At 41.6% G+C, this 18,083-nt stretch overlaps 1 protein-coding gene across 1 annotated transcript in view; it reads right to left on the reverse strand.

The window, feature by feature from the left end:
* Positions 1 to 18,083, reverse strand: part of SLC7A1 (solute carrier family 7 member 1) — a 538,789-nt gene that overhangs the window by 420,699 nt on the left and 100,007 nt on the right. Inside the window, exons 3-4 of the mRNA XM_078657133.1 lie at positions 14,748 to 14,941; positions 4,606 to 4,702 (exon numbers count right to left, since the gene is read on the reverse strand). The gene's annotated coding sequence lies outside the window, so the exon portion shown is untranslated. The remainder of the gene's footprint in view (positions 1 to 4,605; positions 4,703 to 14,747; positions 14,942 to 18,083) is intronic.

The following is an 18,083-nucleotide window of genomic DNA, read 5'->3' on the forward strand; positions in this document are numbered from 1 at the left end:
GCCAGTGTACAACAAACAAACAATAAGGTGCCATTTGGAGGCGGATTAACTATTTTTGCTAACCATATATGGTGGTTTGCTACGTGTAACATGTAATTTCATATTGCCAATGGTCACCTCAATTTTTTCTTTGTGGTTCTGCTACACTGGGGATACTATGCACTTTATACATTTGTTTTGTATGGATGTCTTTTTTAATTGTGTATAATGCTATGTTGTGGAAATACTATAGATGAATATTTATTTTTATGTCTTGGTGGTTATGTGCATAAGGATGTTACTTACCCAATAAGCATCTGTTCTTGGCATGTAGAGCTGTAGATTCACATGCTTTGCATACTCCTGCCATCTAGTGTTGGATCCGGATGTTTGCAAGTTGTTTTTCTTCAAAGAAGTCTTTCCAGTCATGAGGTAGGTGACTCCTCCTTTCGGTGATAGTGTACATGGGCATCAACTCCATTGTTAGATTGTTTTCACGCAGAGGGTGAGAATGGAGTTAGTAAGTAAAGAATAGAGATGTCCATGCGTATATATAGCAAGAGAGAACTGCAACAGGTATAGGTACCCGGGTGGCGGGTGGGCGCATGTGAATCTACAGCTCTACATTATCCGTTTGAGGCATGTGAGTTATAGATCACATGCTGTGCATAGATTATACAGCAGTATTCTCCCAAAGCGGTGGCTAACCTGTAGCTGTTGTAGTTGTCTGAAATTGTGTTCTAAGTACTGCCTGGCCCACATTAGCTTGTTGTCTAGCTAACACATCTACACAATAGTGCTTGGTGAATGTGTGTGGTGTGGACCATGTTGCAGCCTTACAGATGTCAACTATGGGGATGTTTCCTAAGAAGGCCATAGTAGGCCCCATTTTGCGAGTGGAATGCCCTCTTGGGGGTATTGTTAAAGTTCTCTTTGCTTTTACATTAACATGTTTGAATGCATTTAACAATCCATCTGGCAATACCCAACTTTGATATCTAGAAATGTATGGAACACCCTGCCAAGAAAGCCCTTCAGCACACTAGGATAATTTGGGGACAATTTTGCAGATCAAAAGGAGATTATGGTAAAAAGACACATTGGATGTATTGAGATACCAATTATTATTATACAGCTTATAGAGCACATGGTTACTCCAACGGAGTGTCCCCGCACTAGAACACCAAAAAGTTCCAAACAGATGTACCAGAACCACCCACCCACCCTACAACCAGAGCCCCCCAAGGAACAGCTACAGAAGGCCTATTTCCGGCCACCAGGGGGATAGTGGAATAGCCACGTCTTAAGTTTTTTACCGCTGATATATGATCAGAGTATGAAAGGGAGACGTTGAACCATACTCCCAGATTCTTGACCTTGGTCTTAGGGGTCGGAGACGGTCCCAGTTCCTCCGGCCACCACCGGTGTGACCAAAGAGAGGGCTGCTTACCGACTATCATCACCTCTGTTTTACCCGCAGGCAGCTGAGCTTCATCCAATTGGCAAGCTCCCCCAGGCAAACCTTAAACTTGGCAATCCCTTTTTTCTGGGCCTTAAAAGTAGTGCTATGAAAGACAGCCAGACTTGTCAGCATGTGTCCCATTAGCACATTTCACAGACTCCTAGCTGCCATATTAACACAATTATAAGATGAAATAAAGATCTCTATTCTACTCTCAGCAAAACCAATGCATATTCTCTCTAGCGAGTTCACCAGAGGTTATAAAATTCATATGAGTTTTCGAAAGATTGGGCCCAGAGTGTTAATTTGAGCTATAGACCCTTTGAGAAACATATATATAGATGGAGATCGCGTGAAGGTCTACCTGTTTCTAAAATATGTGTGTCATCGATATACTGTAGCGGACCATAAAGATGTGGCAAAGGATTAATCTGGTCAAGAGGTAGGAACAGGAAAAATCAAGTCAGTTATTTATTTTTTAGTACATTACTATTCGTTATGGACCCTTTGCCCCAGGTACAGCAGAAATCAAGTCAGTTATTACTATTTGGTATAGACTCGCCCCCCAGATACTATGTAATCCCCGAGTGCCTTTTTCTTGTTACCCCGTGTAATCACTTATGTACATTTTAATAACCGAAGAATATGTCAGTGTTATAGACACAACTGCACGTGCCAAGAAGAAACGTTAACTGAACAAATGTGACTATTTTATGAGGGGAAGAAATTGCAAAATGGCTTAAAAAAAATGAAAGAAATGAGATTGACAGAGTAGATGAAATAGTAAACCGAAAACATACCATACACTACCCACATTCTTAGAAGAATGAGTGGAAGTTGAACGGGCGTGGTGAGTAATCCAAGGAGGAGGTCATGCCCTAGGTACCCATGGCTTTGAATCAGGAACTGAAAATGCCCAACTAACAAGATCTCTGCTACACCACTAGGTGAGGGTGTTTCTGTACATCAGGCAAGGCAAGAGGGAGTCAAACAGTGCTCTTCTCCTCCCATAAGGATCAAGTCTTGCGATAAGGCAAGACTATTCCTTGGAGCTACTGGTCAGAGACAATGGGGACTCAGGTCCTTATTAGTGATGCTCCTAATGAAAGAAAAGCATTGCCACAGGATTCAAGATCCAATCTATGAGTGACTCGATGTTCAGCACCTACCACAGACCCAGAAGTAACCTCTACCAGAACCAGGCCACACCAGCGGGCAGCACAATAGGCACACAATTGTATCTGTGAGCCTTCTAGGGTCTTGGGGGTTTTCTGTGGGATGTAGCTCAGTATGCTTGTGGGATAGTAATAGGGAAACACATGCCACCTGTACTTCAACCTGCTCTGGGAAGCCTTGAAAGGCAAGACTGGTGATGCCAGTGTCTGGTTAGTTTGCAGGTTAAACCTTATGAAACACTGAAGAAGGAGTTGCGGGTTAAGTTGTAATTGTACCTCAGACTGAACCACAGTTTTGCGGACCGCTCGGGCCCAAGTCCAATGTAAGGCAATGAAGGTACCAGAGATTGCTTGATGCTGAAGCATTCACAGGAAGAAGTCAATCTCTGATAGAATACATTTCAGCTATCAAAAGGTATGTGCAAATAAGAAGAAATCACCAGGGTGTAACCAAATGCATAGTTTTCGTTGACAAAGTCCTGAAAATTCAGAGGTGTATCGATAACAAAGGTATCTTGTCCATCAATATAATTAACTTTAGAGAATGTAGGTGAAATTAATCACTTCTGAGATGTGTGGATTGACCACATCATTACAAGGATCATTTGAGAGAGGCAGCCTCTCAAATTAGAACCAAATGATGTGTGTTCCTTAAAGCCCCATTACTGTCAGCATAAGCAAAAGATGGGAACCAATGAAGCACTGGAGTAGAAGATTCATACCCACCAAGAAAAGTATTGTGTTAAAAAGAAGACCAAAGCACAAGAACCACCTGAAAAATGTTGTGTACAACTTATCCTGTCTATAGGATGGCACAAAAGAACTAAAATGGGCAAAAGCCATAGGGCTTGTTCAGGAGCAGTGTCTCAGCATGGGTGAGGTAAGGCTGTATATGCGCCTGGGCTTCCAGTTTAAAATACTATGGCACTCATACACTTGGAGTGCCAGCCATAAGTCTATGAGAAATGTGGTATACAAATTAGATCAGAAATAAATAAGTAAAAAAAATGTTTTTAAAAATGAATCGGACCACTCGGGGAACAGAAATTAATGAAATGCCCCCCCCCCCTCCTCCAAAAAAAAAATACTTGGATAAAACCGTAAGGAAAGCCTTACAAAAAAAGGGAATAAAAAGGGAAAAGACATCAAATTTTAGAAACCAGGACGCTAGCACTATAGGAAGGAAAAGTAAGAATCAGATTACATAAAATGTAGAGAAACTACAAATGGATAGGAGGGAAGAAGGGTAGGAAGCCATGTATACATAGCATCGTAGAATTTTTTTTAGATATCGGATTCAAAAAACATTTTTGGGAGGCTGTCATTTTTATAGAATGCTAGGATGTTCTTAGTCGGGCAAGAAATGTATCATTTTGTGTTTTATAGTATCTCTTCATTTTCACTACTGAATAGGTTTGGGAGGATGAATGGCGCGGAGAGGTGACTTGCGTGTAACTTTCACATGCATCGATTGTTCTTGTATTACTCTCTATATTTATGAGCATCTTGCTATCAGTTTGCATTGTGATCCTGCACTGCTGAGCGTTATAAATAATACAGACTACAACTGATAAAATATTAACATTTGCACTTCCTTTCTAAGAACATTTTATATGAAATTAGCAACAGTGGACTAGGCGAGTTTGTCATGCAATAATACTGAGCAGCAGTTCGACAGAATGACGACATTATTATTTCCATTTTATTAAAATGTACAACAAGCTTTACAGAAAATCACCCACTCAGAAAATTACAGGGTAAAAAAAAAAAAAAAAAAAAAGCTCAGTGCAAAAGCCTGTTGCCTCTATTTACATCACGTGCTCGCAGTCCAGTTTTATCAATTAACTAGGCAATGCAACTAATTTCCCCCGTCTGCTTTACCGGGTCGCTGCTGCATGTGGTAAATCTTTGCACTGTAAGCCTCCTCCCGTGCTGATCAGTGGCAGTAACATTTCGCATTTATTAAAATAACCTAAATGAAGTACCTACCAGCACGTCTGTCGCGTAAATCCCTGGGGTCTTCAGTGGCGGGTGATGGGTGGGCGGTGACCGGCTTAGCGTGGTCCGCGTGTGGGCGGGTCCAGTTCTGTTTATAAACAGAGAGGATTAGGTTAGGATAAAGCAGGTGCTCGTGTTCAGACTGCCGCCACGTCATTATCGCGGCACGCTGCGCTAACCGTACAGCGTAAAAATGATGGCTGGAATTAAAAGAACGGTCATTAGGAACTAACGAGTTAACACCAACAGAAAACAATACCACATAGCTAAATACATCCATATTAAATTTGCACAAGCATAGAGAAAGATCGTAGGTCGGACTTTGACAAGCTCGGCCAATGGCTTATTAAACTTATTTACATTTCTGTATTGCAAGCAGCGGTGAAAGAGCATTGCACTATGTAGGAGGACAGCATGGGGGCGGTATGAAGGCTATCGATATTATGTATATATTTTTTTCTGTAACCTTTTTCAGTCTTTCATCTCCATGTAACGACAAATAAAATCGTACACAGCTTAAATGAAAAATAAATGCAAGTTAAGTTAATCAATGGGAAATGCACTTTCCTACATTATGCAACCTCGATTTAAGTTGATGCATTGCGAAGGTCTGTGTCTGTAACCAGACATCCACAGAATTGAATCATGGTGGTGCAATGGAGAATAGTGGCGAGGTTACAGTCCGAGACAAAAAGCACTGTGAATATACAAGTCATTGTTTTAAACTTGCATATTACACACAGTATAAGATAGGCTGCTATAAAAATGTGCAGAAGTTTTAGGATAGAAAGGTGCTTCTGAAATAGATCTTGTAAATACCCATTTTATCATAGCTGTCTTTTAAAAGCACACACTTCACATCTCAGCTGGTAACCCACCTGTAGTACCACTGAAAAAGAATAAATCTGTGTCACCTTGAAAGCTTCAAGTGATTCCATCAATTAAAGCTAACACAGGCTTCAAGGACCCTTTACATTTACAGATCAACTAGTTGTGCACATTTACATTTCTTGCAGACACCCTGGCAAGAAGGTGTTTAGCTGTCCACCTCTCCCATCGGTTACACAGCTCAGGAGACTCCCTGCCTTCAGGGCCGGACTGGGAACAAAAACCGGCCCTGGCAAAGTGCTCGGCTATGCTGCAAAAACGGCTCTGCAACAAAAACGGCCCCCAGGGCCCAAAACCGGCCCCCACCCTTGCGGCCGACCGGGGGATTGCCCGGTGCCCACAGCGGCCAGTCCGGGCCTGCCTGCCTTACACTACAGCTGAAGCATTTCAACTATCGGAATTAACCGTCCGGGACGGTTGTCTTTCACAAAAAATAGGGGAACGGTTTTCCTTAAATTACAAAAGCACCTCGTGCTCCTCAGATCCCACCTACTATGACCGCTGATTGCAAGTATGAGCAAAAACAAAAAACCGTGCCCGATGCTTGCAATAACAATTTTGAATTTAAAAAAAATGATTTTCATGCCATGGCAGTGAACATCGCTCCATCGGCCAATAAACCTAAACATACAGGACACCTATGTATCTACAGACATATAACCTCTAAGTTGCTTCCGGAACAAATTGCTTTTGCGGTCAGCAGTATTTTGCAGAATCCTGTGAAATAACTGTAAAGTGCATCACACAATTACACACATGTAACAGCCCGAGGGGTGACCCAAATGAGAATGATACAGAGGTAGAGATAGAAGAGGGTGGCATGAGTGAGGTAGAATAGGATGTGGAGGTGCCGCAAAGTCTAGGTCTCATAACATGGAATGTGAATGGGCTAGGCAATGAGCAAAATCGAGAAAGCATAAAGGACATAGTAAAGAAAGCGGACATTGCCTGCCTACAAGAGACCTGGACATGCGACGAAACCCCAATCATCGAGGGATTCCTACAATTAAGTCGTCCGGCACGAAAAATAACTACGGCCGCCCGTCGGGAGGTCTAATGACACTGGTTTCAACAAAAGTGCTTAGAGAAGCAACATCGTTAAAAATGAATTGTAAATGGGTGCAATCCAGTAGACTAGAACTTTTGACAGTGGAAAAGAAATACAAAATGTTGACTGTAATGAATGTATACATGCAGTGGGATAATGGTGTAGAGTATGAGAATGAGATGAGGTCCTTTAAAGAGGATGTGGACATAATACTAGAAAAATATGCATTGGATACTGTGATAATAATGGGGGATTTTAACCATAAACTAAACCCAAAAAAGGCTGACCTCTGGAACAGAGAACTGTTAGAGGTGTACGGAATTAATCCTGCTAGCTTCCCGGCAGGGGAGATATCGAAACAGGAATCAGAACTGGTACACTTCTTAGGAGGTAGGGGCTTCCAAAGCTTGAATGGTAGAATGAAAACAGATTGCCCAGCAGGGAAGACCTTTAAAATAGGCTCACATTATTGCCTGATTGACTACATGTTTATACAAGCCTGGAATTTTCCCCTAGTACAGGATTTTAAGTTAGAACAAAAAGAGGTCAGTGACCATAACCTACTGTACTTATCAATATTTGGGGGAAGAATTATGCCCAGAAAAAAAGTGATCCCCCAGGAGGTCGAGTATCCCAAACGAGTGACAACTCGACTCACGGAGGAATATCAGGTAAAACTGACAGCTATGCAAATTAAAATGGAGCCGGAAAATCTAGAGAACAAAAACCTGAAATGGTTCATAGACAAACTAGAGGAAGTAGTCGGGGGTTTAAAAATAGAACTAAACATGGACAAAAACATCAGTGGGAAACCTCCTAGTCGAGTAAAATGGTTTTCTGCCGAGTGCCAATCTAAAAAAAGGGAGATACGGGCAGCACAAAGAAGACAAAAAAAGAACTTCACCCATGAGAGACAGAATCACATAATCAAGCTAAAAAGAGACCATAAAAAAAATGGTCAATGACGCTAAAAGGTCATTTAAAGAGAAATGTTGGTCAAATCTGTTGGAAGCAATTGAAGAGAAAAACCTTAGAAACATTTGGAAATTGGTAAAGGCAGCAATTGGTCCAACAGACGGCGAACTAAAATGTGTAGTTAGTGAGGCAGCATGGGAGAAGTATATAAGGGAACTGTACGGGGCAAGAGTCCCGATAGAGCATGTAGAGACCCAAAAATGGCAAGTAATATCAGAAGAGTTCAAAGCTAAATTTAATGCAAAACAAGTAGAACACACAATAAGTGAACTGAAACTAACCCGTGCGGCAGGACCAGACAACCTTCCTGCAATAATACTGAAATCAGAAGTAAAGTGGTGGGCAAGATTCTTTGCACAGATGTTCCATATTATAGTAACAGAAGGCAATATGCCACCTAACTGGAAGGGCGCAATAATCAGGCCAATCCATAAGAAAGGAAGCATGGAGGCACCACAAAACTATCGCCTGATTAACCTCCTAGACATAGGAGAAAAAGTCTTCTCAAAAATAGTATTGAACCAACTTAACGCATGGGTAAAGAAGTTCCAAATTGTCCCCATAGAACAGGGAGGATTTAGAGAGGGTCACTCGACAATAGACCATGGACTTGCATTGTGGGCTATGGCAAAGAAGTCAACGGAACAAAATGGCAAATGATGCTGTTGTTTCGTTGACTTCCGAGCAGCGTTCGATTCAGTCGACCGTGTATGCCTATGGGAAAGACTATTGAAGTTAAATATCCCCAGTGAACTTCTAACTATAATAATGGAACTACATAGGGGAAACTGGGCGCAAGTCATCAAGGATACGGTGGGATCATTGACGCAAAATATCCCCATAGATAACGGTCTAAGACAGGGATGTGTTTTAGCCCCACAACTATTCTCTATATTCCTGTCAGATCTCCCGGCCTCCCTAGAAGTTGAGGGGAGTGCAAGCCCCAGAATGGATGGAAACAAGGTGCCCTGCTTACTATATGCTGATGACCTGGTAAAAGTAGACCAGACAGAGAGGCCTCCAAAGAAAGCTTAATGCCTTTAACGCATACTGTGCTAGCAAATTTCTAACTGTCAACCTAGACAAAACAAAGATCCTATGTTTTGGGAAAAAAAATAAGTAAATTTAATTGGTACCTAGGCGAGCTTAAACTGAAGACGGTTAATGAGTATCGCTACCTAGGTATATGGTTTGACAAGAGACTAAACTGGTATACGCATATGGAAACACAAAAAGCAAAAGCACACTCAATATGTGGCTTAAAAATGTTCAATAGGGACTACGGAGAGATGTCACATCGTCCAATGCTAAGAGCCTTTGAGGCAATGATCCCCCCCCCCCCCCCCCCCCCAAGTCCTGTATGGAGCAGAAATCCTTTATTTGAGCGGTAAGGGAGCCTGGGACCTGGTGGAGGGGAAATGCCTCAAAGGTCTCCTCTCTCTCCCACAATCATCTATGGTACAAGCCATAAGGAGAGAAATAGGCACAAAGTCCTGGGAGATACAAATACAAATGGCAATATTTAGATTTTGGAAACGTCTTGAAGACCCAGACGGGCAAAAAGTAGCACAATGGTGCAGGAATGAAATTCAAAAGAGTGAGCTTAAGTGGGCAAAAACATGTATGGAAAGATTGACCCAAATCTGTAAAAGGCTAAAGGTAGAGGTGACCCAGGAATCGCAACAAGTACTTTGTACTAGGAGTGAGCTGAAATTTAAGGGGAAGGAAACATCTGGATTGATTGATATGGGATATTTAGCGAAAAAGAAATCAGTAACACACATGATGAGCTCTTGGGAAAATGAAAATTGGTTTCCTTACCTAGACACCCTGCCCAACCGCGGCTTTAGGCAGGAGATATTAAGGCTGCGGATTGGAACTAACCCATGGTTAACAAACAAAGACCTGAAAGTGAAAATGTTAGACCAGAAAGGGTGTTGCAGGTGTAACCTGGGAGGCAAAGGAGACCTGGTACATATCCTACTGGATTGCTTGACACTACTGGAACAGCGGAAACTGTGGCTGCGCCCTGTGTTCCTAAAATATGCTATAGAAACCAGGGCGCAGGCAGTGGACTTATTAACTGAACTTCCCTCCATTGATATTGCAATTGCACTTGGGAAATACATAAAAGTGGTATTGAATGATTTAAGAAACCAGGAATAATCTGCAGGACTGTATGAATTTTAAATTAATGAAACTATTCTCAAATAAGGGAAATGAATAGATTTTAATTGTAAATGCTAAGTTTTACTTTTAAATGCAATTTTATTGGTGCTGGTACAAGTATAAGGGTATGTAAGAGTTTTTAACCAATACTGGAACAATTTTATAATGTTTTATCGTCTATATGTGAATATTTTAAATTTGTGATATTGCCCTTTGCACCCGTTTAAAGACTATGGTCATAATAAACTACTTTTGACTTGATCACACACTCAAAGACTCCCGGCATTTGTACTTCAAGACCCTCAGGAGATCAACAAAAAAAGAAAGCAATTAGTGCCAAAGATGGTTAGGATTTTGTTCAGGCACTCGCAAGTGACCTACGACCACCAAAGAACTCGCCTGGTTGCAAGGGTGAGATCAGTCAGAGTTGAACTTGCAACTGAAAGACTTGCTGCTTCAGTGCAGTGTCGCTGAAACATTCACATCTTATTCTCATTTTAAAACTGTTTCAGCCCTAAAAAAATTCTCCAATAAGAACTTCATTTTTTGCCACCCCAACCTCTCCTTCATTATCAGAATTTAGAAGGCAGCTGAAATTCTGGTTGTCTGAATAGGCTATGAGAAGATGAGGGTCAAAACACTCCTTGGTGTGGTGGAGCTTAATAGGTGATGTGGTAAAACCAATGATTCAAGGCCACCTGAAAAAGCTAGTCAGCTGTAGGAGGTCCGTTTGCACAAGCAAACTTGCCAAAAACTACTGGGGTCCGCTCGCTTATTGGGAGCACAGAACAGGGAACATTATGAAGTTTGCATTTGGCAAGATTTTCTCTGGAGTATCATCATTTGCACGGTTTAATTTAAAAAATGTACGGTAATTCTTCAAATCAGTTAACATGCTTGAGCTTCCTAAGTATTCATTACCGAACTAGAAGTACACTATGAAAGAATGAACAAACGTGAACGCTGGTCCGGCTATATATTAAAAACCATTCTGATAAAGTAACAAGAGAAATCTCTGGAGGCAGAAATATTTGATCTATCATATCCATGCAAAACACATTGTCTTAAAATGGTCTCAAAGACCCGCACAAGTCTGGCAAGATTCAGAACAGTGCAATATACAGAACTGCAGTTCTACCCGACTGAGCCAACACCACAGAACACGGAAGTCATCTTCGAGAATCAGCATGAAGGACATATCAGTCATCTACTGACCTTGAAGGAACAGAGCAAAACCATAATTCAAAGTGCGCCTCATTAACAGAAATCTATAGAGGAGTGTTTCAATAGTAATTAGAACGACTGATTTCACATTGACCCCCACTCTCAGAAAGGCAGACTACAGAGAACTCCAGAAATACTGGCCAGTCCACTCTTCAAAGCTTTGTAGAAATGTCAGGTTTTCGCTTGAGGGAAGCCAGAAGTAGACCTTTCAATGTTTATGGGTCCAATTATGGAGCACTCTCCCTCTATCACTGAGATGTGAGGGGACTTATTTTAGTTTCCTAAACCTACATACAACTTGGCTACTGTGCTGGACAAGCAAGGCACACATTTCACACGGGGGGGGGGGTGTTCCCAGCCCCCCTTACCCATGGTTGAGTATGTGGTATAACACATATACCTCCATATATTCTCTAAATATTCAAGGAATAACTTGACACAGACAGACGACTAGATAAAGAACCCGCCATCCTGGACACATACTTCCTGAACAATATGAAAGGGCTATATTTTCACTTTGGGCCGAGGAGTTTTGTTGTAGCAAATGTCAAGTCCGTAAAGTATTTAAGGTACATATACGAAACAGACTTCAGGAACTGCCTGTCAAACAAGATTAAGCCAGCAATGTTTACTGCACTGCTACAAAAGATCAAATTTGCAGCCTCAGTCACAATAAATGCCAGCAGCGAGGACCGATGACCTGGCATCTACCATCATACTTTTGGGGGAGAACATGAGGGTCATTCATCCTCTACAGCCACACAGCTCGCGCTACCAGTCCACACAAAAATAGCCCTTCTGTACCCAACGCCCCCTCCCCCCCGCTTGAAGCCAGTTCTCAGGGACAATAGGGGTGCGACTGGTACCTTCCTACAGGTTTCTATTAGAAAGTAGTACATCAATCCATTTTCCTATATAATAATATTGAGTGACACTCTGTGTAAGAGCAGTCTACAAAATATTTAATATCACACTATGGCTAGAAACCTTCACTGCCTTGTGCTTCATTGCCTTCCAAACACTGTTAAAACTCTATAAACCCATAACAAAAAATAGCCAAAGACTATGGCGGTACCTGTGAAGCAATTCCTCTATACTTTAATGGCAGAGTCATAAAGAGAAGACTTCACTGTCTTTTTAACTTAATATTGAGATTGCAAAAGAAAACAGCCGTGAAGCACTGTGGCTGGTCTTCCGCCATTGACTAATACAACAGAAGGAAGGGAGAACGGTCTATTTCAGTTCCAGCTATCCAACACAGCCTGGGGAACTTCATGTCAGGCCTAATCAGTTGCCCTGGGAAATAACACTAAATGCCTCAATCCAACGAAGCTGCTTCGTTTGATGTACATTCATGTCCACATACAATATTTACAGACTCCTTTTATTTGGTAGATCTTATTTAATGTACAAAAGTAAATTTAGGACTAGTGGCCACTGTAACTTAGTTACATATTTGTCAAAGTGACCCACAAAACAATTCCCTAGTAATCCACGCATCCCCTGGTACCGCTCCAAAATACAGGGGTTTGGAGGTCCTGTCACATATTATTTTGAGTCAAGGACCACAAGTGTTCGGCTTTATTTTGTCCACTGGACACGTAGGCTAAGGCAACACCCTACAGGACAAAGTCAATAGTTGCCAGTTTGGAGTAGCATAGTATGGAAAGAGGTTTATATGTAATTACAAAAAGGTTTACATTTAAATGTATACGTTGCTCAAACTTGTATATATAGGATTCATTAACCGAAAGTTCTAATGAAATGCAGTAACCTGGGACCTCACTTTGAATTACTGACAGGGGTTCAAGCATAAAGATGTGTTCACACTTGCAAAATGTAACTTTGTGGCTAATCATAATACTCCATGATGATATGCAAATATATGCATGCACATAACTGGGACACTGGTGATTGCTTACTTTCAGATTAAAACATACATAAAAAACACAAATCAACAATGTTTTGCTACAATGTTATGCCATTTTAAAAACAATATCTCTGATGCCTCATTTACTAAAAAAGGGTTTGATGTATGCCAATGATAATTGTTTAAAAAGGTGAATAATGGTGTAACAGTATAATACCACAACTGGCAACATGATAATAAATCAGAATCCCAATTCCTTAAAGAATGACACAAAACGGCACCCACACGTATATATATGTATTTACAATGCTGCAGATTTACAACTTTTAGGAATTCAGAAGAGTTTACAGAATTAAGCCTAGAAACCCGTACTCCTAGCAAACTTGTGAATTTAATTTTCGCTTGAGTAAATGTACACACACACACACACACACACACACACACACACACACACACTTGTATAATCTGCTGAGCTATACACAAATTCACTTTTCCTAAACTCCTCCACCTCTCGACCCACATGAAAATATTTTACTCCTACCCTTGTCAGTAGTGAATTTCCATCCTTTTTCAGGGTGGATAGAGATTGGAGTGGCTGGTGAGTACTTTTACAAATTAGTTTGTGCATGTACAGATTCAAAAGACATTCCAACACCAGAGCTACCACTTCCTGCCAACTTCCAGTCCCTGCATGCAGATTGGCAGGAAGGTGATTAAATTAGTATCTTGCTCGAATCCAAACCCTGATAAGATAATCAGAAGCTATTATCAGAGCTCCGATATAAAGAGAAAACTGCTGTGATTTATCACCTCACTGCATTGCTCCAAAAGTGGACTTTTACATTTTTTTATAACACAAATAGATTTCTGAAAAACACGCCCGTTGAACAAGCAGATATTCTGTTAAATTAAACACTCCTGTATACTGATAAAATGGTCGGACCATCTACACCAAACTGGGAAAGAGATGTGGTCTAAAGTGTCAAAAATGTTTTATTGTATGATTAATTAAAATCTTTTCAATCTTCCCATTATAAAATAACTAGACAAAAACAATCCATATCAATTAATATCAAACAGCCTTAAAATTGCAACATTTAAAATTTGACAATAGTCAGCTTCTGCCAGCTAACTGGGCTTTTAGTCGATTATGGATTCAGTCCATGTGTACCGTTGGGGATCCTTAGCAAGCAGGTAAAGGGCAACTTTCTCCTGTGTTTTGTACCTGCTCCACTTGCCCTAACCGTTTTCTTACCTCTGCCAAGAATTTAACTCCCCGGCAGGCCAGAATTATGGAAGAACCCCCCCAGCCAGCTTATCACTGCCTGTCTGCAGATGTGGTCTAGTGGCTAGTTCAGCCGACTTTGGAACTGGGCAACAAAGTCTAAACCCCACCTTCTACTCAACATTCTGTGATTCTGGGCAAATACCTTAATCTCCCCCCCCCCCCCCCCCCAAAAAAGTGCAACCTTTTCTGGTGTTTGTGTATAGCGCTCTAATGCCTCGGGTTCGGTTCGTTTATCACCTCAAATACCCTTACAGAAGTAACAAATAACCAATACCATCTTCAAATGGAATGAGATACTGTGAAAACGTGTCTTCCTGTATAAAGAAAGGACATCTGTCCCTAAACTTCCAAGGCATGATGTCCTTGCAATACATGCATGCTCTCAAAACCTGGGATGCCTGATCTGAGAATCCATGAAATAAATAAATACCCTTTAACGGGTAAGAATCTCGGAGGAGCTCATAAAAGCACAAGGAGCTCTTTAAAGTGCACTTGATGCCTTAAGCCCAAGCTCCAGACGAGTTGGAAATCTAAGTCACTTCGGGTCCCAAAATGCGATTTAAAGAGACAACTTATACAAAAGACATCACAAAAGGCAAGTATTAGGCTGTATTCTGTGGTCCATCCACTCACAACCAATCAATCAGGGTTTACTTAGCGCGGCTACTCACCAGTGAGGGTCTCAAGGTGCTGAGGTGGGGAAGGGGAGCTGTTTATCAGTCTGGGCGCTGGGGTCCAGTCGAAGAGCCAGGTCTTGAGATCCTTCCTGAATTGGGTAAGCAACAGGGGATTGCCTGAGGTGGAGAGGCAGCGTGTTCCAGGTCTTGGCAGCGAGGTAGGAGAAGGATCTTCCTCCGGTTCTGATCTAGGAAAACCGACAAGAATAATAACTCATTAGCTCACAGTACAATAGATACTCTCAAATGATCCACACTCACAAATCTACTTCCCTCTAGAGGGACATTAGACTCCTGTATTAGAATAAAATTAGAATTGACAATTGACAATTTTGGGCAAATATGCTCAGAAATGGCTGCTCCAGAAATTAAACAGGAAACATGTTGTATACACAGCATATAAAGAATATAATGTGTGATCATTCAGTGTACTTTTGAGATGTAACACAGTAACCCATGCATATTAATGCAAGTACTCTGTAGGAGGTGGAAGGACATCCACAAACCAACTGCATGGGTGAGAGGCATAGTCCTCTGGGCGTAGCTACAGCCAGTTAGGTTTATTTTAAGAAACTGGAAACAAGAATCATGGAGTCAACTGCACTGTCAAGCTAGGTCTTAAATAAACAAAACATTAAAAAGCACTGGCAAAGCCAATAGGTCTGACCTTGACAAGCATATAATGATTTTGCTAACTTGCAATGAGTTAAAAAACAAAATTGCAAAAATACATCAATATAAAAATAAAGAAGTGACCAAATAAGCCAAGGCCAATCAGGGCTCAAGTGTGCTCCTTTTCTGGCTGCTGTTCACGTGATGAGGAAAACGCCTTCACTCACGTGCAAGACAGCCAATGGACGAAGGGGTCTAGACCACTGTCCCATACTGTATGCTGTGGTGGGTAGCAGCAAGATGTGAATGAGACTGGAACGGACCAATGAATGAAAAGGGTGGACCAAAAACCCCTATGTTTACCTATGTATGTATTTTGAAAATTAACTTTTCGTGTAACATGAAGGTGCAGAGACTGCTACAGTAATCTTTGAATCAGACTTAAAACAAAAAAAAGACACACACCTACACAAATACACATTGCTTAGGCCATGACAGTTGGGAGGTGTGTCCTTTAAACCTGTACGCACGTGTACTTGGAATAACTGATGGCAACATATGCAGTTACGAGCAACTTTATGCTGTTTGTAGTCTGTCCTGTCGCAGTTTAATTGATTTATCATGCAGCATTACTCAAAAGATGTTCAGAGGGTAGAAGTGTCCAGTAACCAGATTTCTGCATATTCTCCAATAACTGCCTGCCTTCTAGCAGCGGTGCCCATTGCCTTATCCTTCCGATTTTGAAGGGATGCCAACGTTGCAGGATGCTTACAGCAGATGAGCTCCAATTCTCACTGCAATACACATGCCTAAATCACTTTCATTTTCTTGTGGTAAAAGCAATTGAGAGAACAAGCGCCGGTAAATCTAAGGCACCATCTGAGTAGTGGGACAGCCGAGCTCTGCACCTCACCTGCCCACTGAACCTCTAGTGACAGTTGGAAACTCTCACTGCTCACCAGTGCCTGTAAACTGTCAGAATATTGGAGGTACCGAAGCTCCCAATTCAAAGCAGCAATTTTTAGATGGCGTCATTATGGAAAGCACTGTATATTATTACCTGTATGTAAGTTTAAATTGGTCATTTATAGAGGGCCTCGGGAGGATGAAAGGCTTTCACCATGAGGTTTGAACAGCCAAACCGCTCTTATTTTTCATTTTGTGATAGAGTTTGAGTACGTCAGTGTGTGCCCAGCAACAGATGGTGTGTGCCAGAAGGCGGATATGTTCACATGTCTGCATAAAAAGCTGGATGAGTCACTGAAATTTTCAGAATCAAGACTGTATTAATGGGCCTGAAATCTTGGTGCACACTCTTCGCCATGGATCCTTCAGTAAGGCTTGTAGAATGTGAACAGGCACAGAGTAAGCTTGTTTTCCTTAAAACACGAGAAGTGATTTCCACTGTGCTCATATAAATGTGCTTTTATAAAAAAAAATGATTATACTGTCAGTACTGCAGTGATTTGGAAATCCAGAATATGTGTTGCCAATGGACATATGCCAAGTTTTCAGGTTACTACAAATAGCTTCTATGGGCAGTATATTCTGTTGGTAGTTGGCCAGGCATGATTAAAATTCTGCATGCAAGCTTATGTACACAGCCGTTTACATTGTGCATATTTACAGCAATGCAGGATTGCAGGGTGTAAACAGAAACAGTAGTGTAAGATCTCATTAGCCTGACGCGTTAGAATCCTGCATCACAGGTTGAAAGATGGAAAGATACTTCAACACTTGAGTACCAACCCAAGTTAGCATGGACAGTGGGACCATTGCAACAGTTAATTCAATCAGGATGTATGGCTTTCTGACAAATAATACCATTATTAACTTGTTCGCCAATAGCCTAGCGTGTGCTCCAAAGTTGGGGCTTTTCTTCTTACCCCTCTTGGTCCCTGTGTGTTGTCGCTTGCGGTCTACTTGTCTGATTAGGTAGGCAACGGCCATCTCCTCTGGGTGAAGTGCTCTCTGAAGCATGTTTTGAACATCGCAGGTGGGATATTCTGGAGAAGAGTGAATGGACAAGCAGAAGAAATAGGATGGAGATTATGGCTCAATCCTAGTGGAGGACATCAGGTGAGGTTAGCGGGGTAACTGGTGGAGGCTGACGAGAATAGAGCATAGGGTGGTGGTGAAAGACTGGGTGGCTGTAGATTCCTTGGCAATTTGATCGAACAAAAGGGCTGTGCTTGAAGAAAGAGGCATGCAGGCAGCTACTTAAGGGAGTAGGGGAAAACTTAACACATCTTCGCTTTGGTATAGGTCAACAACATCTGATCAATTCTTGAGAAAACTTGTAGAAAGCAACAAACAGCAAGCACTTTTCACTTGGCATTCAGAGAGGGTGCCTTCCTAAGAAGCAACACTTGTGCGGTGATCGCGACTGCGCTTGTCTGTTTGGAATCTTGACGATGAACATTAACCAACTGGAATGGAATCACCTTTCTGTTAATCCAGAGTAAACTCCTGGCGAAAATCACTACACAGTGCATTTACAATGCAGTGGACATGCAGTTAAGAAAAGAACACGCTAGGTTTGGAGAGGGCAGATGATGTGTTGATCAGACCCTTACTCTGCCACTCCGTGCACTGCTCTATGATGTTGTGTGGAGACAAATCTACATCAATTTCATTGATTCTAAGAAAACCCTTGACGAAATACACAATGACAGATTCTGGGGTCTGCTGTGAGTATGACATACCGCAGCAGATAGT

This window comes from Lissotriton helveticus, chromosome 8 (assembly GCF_964261635.1).
Source record: "Lissotriton helveticus chromosome 8, aLisHel1.1, whole genome shotgun sequence".
In the NCBI taxonomy this organism is placed as follows: domain Eukaryota; kingdom Metazoa; phylum Chordata; class Amphibia; order Caudata; family Salamandridae; genus Lissotriton; species Lissotriton helveticus.